Genomic DNA, 9,633 nt, shown 5'->3' with positions numbered 1-9,633 from the left:
AGAAAAGAAAAAAAAAATCTTCTCATTTCACCCATCCGCTTGATACAAATGTTTGTCTAGTTCAGCCTTGAATCTATTTAAGCTATCAACTTCTACAACAACAGATGGAAGTTTATTCCAGCAAACAACAACCCGCTGGCTAAAGGCAAACTTCTGCACATCTATCCTACAACTGTCTTTCCTCAATTTGAATTTATGCCCTCTCGGGCGATTTATTTTTAGCAAGAGGAAGAATCCCATCAGCATTGAGCATGCTCAAACCATTCAAAGCTTTATACATCTCAGTCAGATCACCTCGCAGATGCCTGGTCTCCAGACACTATAATTTGCAAAACTTAAGCCCTTCTTCGTAAGAGCAACCGTTTGTTCCATTCACTAATCTTGTTGCCCTTCTCTGTACTCGTTCCAGCAGCTCTACATCCTTCTTAAAATTAGGTCTCCAGACCTGTATACAGTACTCAATGTGTGGCCTGACCATTGCCTTATACAAGTGGATAATCACCTCCTTATCCCTACTAGAAAAATTCCTGTATATCATTGACAAGACATCATGAGAGCTACTCTTGCAGACTGTCTGCACTGCTCAGAAAAATTTATATCTGCCTGCACAATTACTCCCAAGCCCTTTTCATTCCCTACCACTGTCAGTGTAGTAGGACACAGTTGATACCTTACTCTGGGATTACTGCTTACCATATGCAGTACTTTACATTTGCCAATGTTAAACTTCAGTTGCCACCTCTCAGCCCATCTGCTCAACTTTTCTGGATCCTGTTGCAGCAGCGTACTGTCATTAACAACCCTGCCGACCTGCGTATCGTCTCCAAACTTGGACATTAAGCCTGAAGCCTGATATACCATCATTATTATTAATAAATACAGAAAACAACAATAGACCCAACACTGAACCATGGGGGGAATCCACTAATAACATTAGTCCACGAAGAGCACTAATTACCACTCTGTCTTCTCCCACTCAACCATCTCTTTATCCATAGCAGCAATTTGATATACCATCATCAGTATATACCAATATAAACCATAATATATACGTACCTGACATATCAATATCATTAATGAATACAGAAAACAACAATGAACCCAACAGTGAACCCTGAGGGACTCCACTAATGACATTAGGCCACAATGAGCAGCGTCCATTGATTACCACTCTCTGTCTTCTCCCACTCAACCATCCTTTTATCCATAGCAGCAATTTGCCTCCAATGCCACACTGCTCCAATTTGTGCAGCAGTCTTCTATGCACAACAGTATCAAAAGCCTTTCTAAGATCGAAAAATACGATATCAAAATTTTTACTTTCAAAAGTTGGCAAGATCCAAAAAAGAAATACCGGAATTACAAAGAGTTGTCTATTTCTCAACATAATCACAAAGAACATTCACACATTTTAATAGTAGTAATAGAAACTCATGTAGAAATTACTACTTATATTAATTTTAAGCGATATTCATATGCATGAAATTTCAGTACAACAAAATGATTTGTGTGTTCATGCAAAGTTCATTGTAATATTAAATAATATTAAATATTATTTGTTAGTATATTAATAAAGCAAACTTCCAAAAAAAAAAAAAAAAAAAAACTTACACAGTTCACCCATCCATACCCTCCAAGAATTTGTCTAGTTCTCCTTTGAATTTATTGAACCCATCCACTTCCACGACAACAGATGGAAGCCTGACCCAACAATCAAGCACCCGATGGTTGAAGGCAAATTTCTGCACATCTATCCTGCAACCAACCTTCCTCAACGTGAATTTATGCACCCTCACGAGTGCAGTCTCAGCAAGTGGAAGAATACCATTAAGATTCAGCTTACTCAGTCCATTCAAGGCTTTAAACGCCTCAGTCAGATCTCCCTGCAGTTGCCTAGTCTTGAGACACTGCCATTTTGCAGAACAGAAGCCTTTCTAGGTAAGGCACCCTTTTGTTCTGTTCACCAATCTGGTTGCCCTTTTCTGCACCCAGTTTTCCTTCAGTGTTGATAAAATTTTTGAAACCCCATAGTAGGGATGTGACATGACGCTGATGACTCCATCATTTTACTACCAACGTAACCTTGTTAATGTTGATGGTGCCTACCTTACATGTTGTGAGGTAGGAGCTGTCAGATGGGTAATGACAATTGGATGGTTGATCATAGTGCACAGAAATAAAAAATATGTCAACTTATTAACAATGTAGACATTTCATCAAAAATTGACATCAAAGTTTTTTTATAGGTATTGCAAAATTTGTTAGTATATTAATATTAAATATTATGCACAGTGTTGATGACTGACTTAGCACTGTCATAATCATCTTTATCATAATGTAATACAGGGAAATTTTTTTTATCATATTATTGCTTTCTCTGCAGCTTTGCAAGATTCATAGTTTTTGTACAAAAAACATTAAAAGTAAAAAAACAATTGAAGATTAAGTTTTTCATTTTCATCTTCCAAAGTTTGGAAAGTGAAGTTGGAGCGTGATCTTTGCAACTTCATACACATTTACTTCATCATAAAGTAAATCTCATTTACTTTATTAACTTAATTAATGAAATTAGGTAATTAAATACTTTATATATATAATCTTTTTTTGTGTACAAAAGGATGTATACAATGTACCCTTCACAGCAGGAATGCCAGGGGTTTCACATTGACTGGTGGACAAAGGCCTTGAGGATGGGGCCCAGATCGAAATTCAGGTTCATCCCCCAGGGCCAACAATATAATAAGTTTCAATTAAATTATTCACAATATATTCATAAAGATATTATACAGTATTTTTGACATTATATACAATATTATATAGACATACTTTTTAAATTTATTATACTGCCCACATTACTGTGCAGTTTACCTGGTTGAGTTTAGGCCGTCAAGGATCTGTCTCCAGTATTTGCGATCCTTGGCAAATTTGTAGAGATCGTCGTCGATGCTTGGACTGTGATAAGCATCTGCATGGGAAGAAGACGGTCGCTAAGGGCTAGTCTATTAGGGTTGTCCATAAGTGTGGGAGCTGACCTCAGTCCAGGTTGAGGGATTCTCCAGCTGCATAGTTCCCATATGTTTGTCTCTGAGATTATTCCAGTAGTCATTTTGTCAGTTAGGGTGTGGTCTTTTCCTTATAAGATTTTGGCAGTTGAGCAAAGTTTAGTGCGGTTGCCATCGCAATTGTTCTTTGCTGGGGGGGGGGGGGGACAATGATGTTTGTGTGATCCAACGAAGGAGCCAGTAATCGGAGGAGTATACACGCTTGATATTTGTGGTGGCTGCAGATGCCAATATTTCTGAGGAGTATAACACGATGGAGTATATAGAGGTGTATACTTAAGTAAAATTAAATGCAACAAGGCATCATATCTTTAAGAGTATAATAATCAATATAATATTTGTGTAAACACACCATAAACAACTCTTAAACAAAAAACTACGTTAGTAGTGTGAAGGGCATCACTTTATCTGTACCTCATATTGTGCTCTTCTTTTAGCATTAGCATTAGCATTAGTAGAGGCATGTGATGCAAGAAAGCAAGCTTATTCAGCATCAGCCAAAAAAAAAAAAAAAAAAAAAAAAAAACCCCACTCCCATTTCACCCATCTGTTCGTTCGAAATACCTGTCCAGTTGAGCTTTAAATTTGTTTAGGCTATCAACTTCTACAACAAGTGATGGAAGTCAGTTCCACCAACCAACCACCCGCTGGCCAAAGGCAAATTTCCGCACATCTATCCGACATCCGTCCTTCCTCAATTTGAATTTATGCCCTCTGAGGTGATTATTCTGAGCAAGATGAAGAATCCCATTGACATTGAGCATGCTCAAACCATTCAAAGCCTTATACACCTCTATCAGATCACCTCGCCGGTGCCTAGTCTCCAGACTCTGTAATTTGCAAAACTTAAGCCTTTCTTCATAAGAGCAACCCTTTGTTCCATTCACTAATCTTGTTGCCCTTCTCTGTACCCGTTCCAGCAGTTCTACATCCTTCTTGAAATGAGGCCTCCAGACCTGTATACAGTACTCAAGATGTGGCCTAACCATTGCCTTATACAAGGGAATAATCACCTCCTTATCCCTGCTAGAAAAATTCCTGTATATCATTGACAAGACACCATGAGCTACTCTTGCAGCTCGTCTGCACTGCTCAGAGAACTTCATATCTGCCTGCACAATTACCCCCAGGTCCTTTTCATTCTCCACCACTGTCAGTGTAGTACCGCAGAGTTGATACGTTGCTCTGGGGTTACTGTTTCCCATATGTAGTACTTTACATTTGTCAATGTTAAACTTCATTTGCCACCTCTCAGCCCATCTGTTCAACCTTTCCAGATTCTGTTGCAGCAGCATAGCGTCAGTAGTGTCTTTAACGACCCTGCCAACCTTTGTATCATCTGCAAACGTGGACATTAAACTTGATATCCCATCATCAATATCATTCATAAACACCGAAAACAACAACGGACCCAACACTGAACCTTGAGGAACTCCACTAATAACATTAGTCCACGTTGAGCAGTGTGCATTGATTACCACTCTCTGTCTTCTGCCACTCAACCAACCCCTTATCCATAGCAGCAATTTGCCTCCAATGCCACACTGCTCCAATTTGTGCAGCAGTCTTCCATGTGCAACAGTATCAAAAGCCTTTCTAAGATCCAAATATATAATATCAAAGTTATTCCCTGCATCCAGTTCTTTTGTGACTACATCATAGTATCCAATCAAATTGGTCAGGCAAGACCTGCCCTTAACAAAACCATGCTGCGTCTGAGCTATAACTGAATTCTTGTCTAGATGATCCTGCAGTGCTTCTTTAACCAGTGCCTCCATTAATTTACCTGGAACAGAAGTTAAACTAACAGGTCTATAATTACTTGTGTCAGCCTTTGATCCTCCTTTGTGAATTGAGGTTACATTTGCACATCTCCAGTCTATGGGTACTTCCCCTGAGTCCAAAGAAGCTCTCATAATTATGGCTAGGGGTTTGCATACTTCCTTTGCTGCCTCCTTTAATATAACTGGATAGATCCCATCCACCCCAGGTGCCTTTTTTATGTTTATCCTCAACAATCTCTCCTCCACTTTCCTCTCAGTTATTACAAAATCATCCAGCTCACTGCCAATGTTTACTTTACCTACATCATTCTCCTTCCTGAATAACTCCTCATGCGTGAATGTAGATGCAAAATACTCGTTTAGATTGTTAGCCACCTCAGCAGGATCCTCAACTGTTGAACCATCAATATCCAGTGGACCAATCTGATTCATCCCTTTCCTTCTCGAGTTCAAATATGTAAAGAACTCTTTTCTGTTTTTCTTTGCATCCTTTGCCAAGAATTTTTTGTAGTCTGCCTTTGCCTGCCTAATCTCCTTTGTGACTTGGTTACAGACCAACTTATATCTATCATAGGCTTCCATGTCACCCATTAATTTGTATGTATCCCATGCATTTTTCTTCTCTGCCACATGTCTCATTAATTCATCTGACAACCATTTAGGCCTACACCTTGAACAATATTTCTTAGTTGGTATGTAAAGCCTGGTAGCCTCCAAGATTAGTTCCTTGAATGCTTCCCATTTTGAGTTTGCTGTTGGTAACATCATCAGTTGGTCCCACTGTATAGAATTTAAATACTGTCTCAGACCATCATAGTCGCCTTTACGAAAACAAAAACCCTTCCCTTTACCTCTGATGGTAGTTACTTCCTTGAGTAAATCCCACTTCAACACACTGTGATCACTGCCACCTAGTGGTTCATTTATCTGCAGATTCTTAATGCATGAAGAATCACTACTGATAATCAGATCAAGAGTATTGCTCCCTCTTGTTGCCTCACGAACATGCTGATGTAGAAAACAATCATCCAATAAATCCACAAAAGCCTTGCTAGTGTGCGAGTGACCAATTCACAAATTCCAGTCAATATCTGGGAAATTAAAATCCCCCATTATAAGACTCTGATTTACTGGCCCACTCTATTTCCCTGTACAATATCTTATTATACTCATCAGAGTCATTAGGCCTATAGCACACTCCTACTCTCAATTTTGATTTCCCTATGCTTATGTCACACCAGACTGACTGAACACTGCCCTGTCCATCGATGTCGACTGACTTTATGTGTTTCTTAATTAATAGCATAACCCCTCCTCCCCTCCTGTCCTGTCTATCCTTTCTATACACATTGTATTCCCCAAATTCCAGTTCCGCATTACTTATATCTGTGTGACACCACGTCTCTGATATCCCAACAATATCTGCCTTTGATGTTTTGAGCAATACCTCAAATTCATCAAATTTATTTACCAAACTCCTAGCATTGGTGTACACGCAGGTATACATGCACCTGTTTCTATTCTTAGCTACCCTAACACAACCCATGTGTTTACTTGTACCGCAATGACTACCAGCAGTCTCTGAAATATCCTGCATCTTGTTTTCCAGGCTTCTGCTCATTTCAATAGAAGCAGTGCAAGAATCACTTCCACCTCTGCCAGTGGCTACTGTTAATCTATTAGTCCTTGTATCCCCCCCAACTAGCAGTTTTCCTACCCACCTAACACTGCCTCGACAGCATCAGCAAAAATTCTTGCACCCTTTCTATTTAAGTGTATCCCATCCCTGTAGAAGCAATCTCTCCTGTTAACAAGTACAGTCCAGGCTGAAAAAAATTCTACCCCTTGAGCCTTGCACAATCCCTCCAGGGCCGAATTGATTGACAAGGCTCTCATCATATACTCCCTCCTATCGTGTCTGGGCAGAATTGCAGACACTTTCAAGTTCAACCCTAATTCACGGCTTTTTTTCAACAGTGACCTGTACTTGCTAAGTAATTCCGCCGGTCTCCTACTCTTAATATCATTAGTGCCAACGTGTACAACTATATCACCTTTTGTGCCCTTAAAAGATGATATCCGCTCTACAACGTCATCAACCTTTGCCCCTGGCAGACATACCCTGGTCCTATTCCACCTATCCTTTTTACAAAGCATGTTCCCCGTTTCCCTGACAATAGAGTCACCAACAACTACTAGTTCCTGTGGGACAACTCGTTTACAACGCAACTCGTTTACAACTCATGGCAACTCGTTTATAACGAGTTAGTATTAGTATTAGTATTAGTAACGGCCGTATGGTGCAAGAAAGCCTATGGCTTATGCTGCACCAGCCAAAAAAAAAAAAAAAAAATCCGAACAAAACAATGATAAAAACAAAAATTAAATAAATAAATAATAATAATTAATAAATAAATAAAAATAATAAAATGAAATTAAAAATTAAATAAAAAGGAAATTAATCCTATCATCCTATGCGCTTCCCTTACCCGAAAGTACTATCCAGATGACCTTTGAATTTCCCCAAACTGTCGGCCTCTACCACCCATGAAGGCAACTTATTCCAGTAATTTATAACTCGCTGGCTAAAATAAAACTTCCTGCAGTCCAATCTAAACATTTCCCCCCGTAACTTGAATTTATGTCCCCTAGTTCTAGCATCATTTATAATCTTGAAAATTTTGTCCTCATTCATTTTACTGATGCCTCTCAGAGCCTTAAACACCTCAATCAAATCTCCTCCAAGGTGTCTAGTTTCCAAACTCTGCAACCCACATATTCGAAGTCTTTCTTCATAAGGACGCCCTTTTGCCGATCTCACCAGGCGAGTTACCCTTCTTTGCACCCTTTCAAGAAGCTCGATGTCTTTCTTTAGGTGCGGTCTCCATACTTGAACACAGTATTCCAAGTGTGGTCTAACATAGGCCTTATATAATGGGATTATCACGTCCCTATCTCTACTTGCAAAAGTTCGATAGATCATTGATAGGACACCATGGGCCTTCCTTGCAACCTGTTTACAATGCTCAGAGAATTTCATGTCTGACCGTATCGTAACACCCAAGTCCCTTTCCTCCAGTACTGGGTTTAGTTGAGCTCCACCAAGTGAATAAGTTATTTTGGGATTACTGTTTCCCAGGTGTAATACCTTACACTTTGTTGGATTAAAGCACAGCTGCCATTTTTCTGACCATTCTTGAAGTCTATCTAGGTCTCTCTGAAGAAGCTCAGCTTGACAGTGATCATTAACTACTCTACCAATTTTAACATCATCTGCAAATTTAGACATCACGCCCTCTATCCCTTCATCAATGTCGTTTATGAAAATTAAAAACAACAGTGGTCCTAATACTGATCCTTGGGGAACCCCACTTCTTACATCAACCCAATCCATGTATTTCCATGGCAACTACAATCCATGTAGTTGCCATGTATTTCACTACCTTGAATAAGTAATGCTTCACTAAAAGAGAAGACTATTGTTACTTATTCTCAGTGGGCACCACCCACCCAGACGGCACGTTTCAAGGCTTGTTGGCCTTTCATCAGTGGGTGGGCAGGTACCCTGGTATTGCAGACATATTACACCAATATTATATAAATTATTATACTCTTAAAGATATGCCTTGTTGCATTTAATTTTACTTAAATATTATCACATACAGCTTCTGGCATCTCTCATATTGTGAACACACCATAAGCAACTTCAACTGAATTGCCATAAGCAACTTCAACTGAATTGCCATAAGCAACTTCAACTGCATTGTCATGAACACACCATAAACAACTTAACATCTTCAACTGGATTGCCATGTCTGCAATACCAGGGTACCTGCACCCCCACTGATGAAAGGCCAACAAGCCTTAAAACAGTCACCAGGGGGAGTCTGATATTCATGGAGTTTCTGAGAATAGGTAACAACAGTCTTTTCTACTGGGGAAGCGTTGCCTATTCGAGGAATTTATGAGTGGTGTGAGTTGAAGGAGTTACTGTCCCTTTCGTTCTTCTACACTGTTTCTTTTCTTCTTTCACTCCTGCTGTAACTTTCCCTCTAATTTTTGCTTTTCCTAGTCTAATAGGGACAAGTGGATAGTAGAGTTATTATCCCACACATATACAAACAAGCCTTGAAATGGTGCCATTTGAGTGGTGGTGCCCACTGAGAATAAGTAAGAGAATCTTCTCATTTAGTGAAGCGTTACTTGTTCCAGATAGTGCAATACATGGCAACTCATTTTGAAGGAAGAGCACAATATGAGATACAGATAAAATGATGCCCTTCACACTACTAACTTAGTTTTTTGTTTAAGAGTTGTCTATGGTGTGTTTACGCCAATATTATACAGAAGTGTATACATACCGCTAAGTCACATCCAGATCCCTAACATGGAGTAGTTGTTGTTTGGTAGTCCAGCACATTTTGCAGAATTTTGTTATGAGCTTGTCAATGTCAGTTGACAAGCTCATAACATATGAGTTTGTCAATGTCAGTTGAAGGTCAGTTTGCAATCAAAGATGACTCCCAGGTCCGTATCTATATTTACCACTGGATTATATTATTATCATTAATATAATTAATTACATTAATTTAATAATTCTACAACCAGCATTTATATATTTAAGATAGAGATACACTTTTAAAAGAACTGATAAATCAGTCTGAAGACTTATGTAAGGTGTTCCTTCAGTCTATATCAACCAATCTGCTGTCAGCAGTGCATTGACATGCAGGGTAGATGATTCCATCATCATGAAGTTGAGGTTGTTTTCTTATGGCATTTCTCAA

The sequence above is a fragment of the Mastigoproctus giganteus genome, chromosome 14, assembly GCF_048544385.1.
Source record: "Mastigoproctus giganteus isolate SK-2022 chromosome 14, ASM4854438v1, whole genome shotgun sequence".
In the NCBI taxonomy this organism is placed as follows: Eukaryota; Metazoa; Arthropoda; class Arachnida; order Uropygi; family Thelyphonidae; genus Mastigoproctus; species Mastigoproctus giganteus.
Note: the sequence above shows the minus strand (reverse complement) of the source record.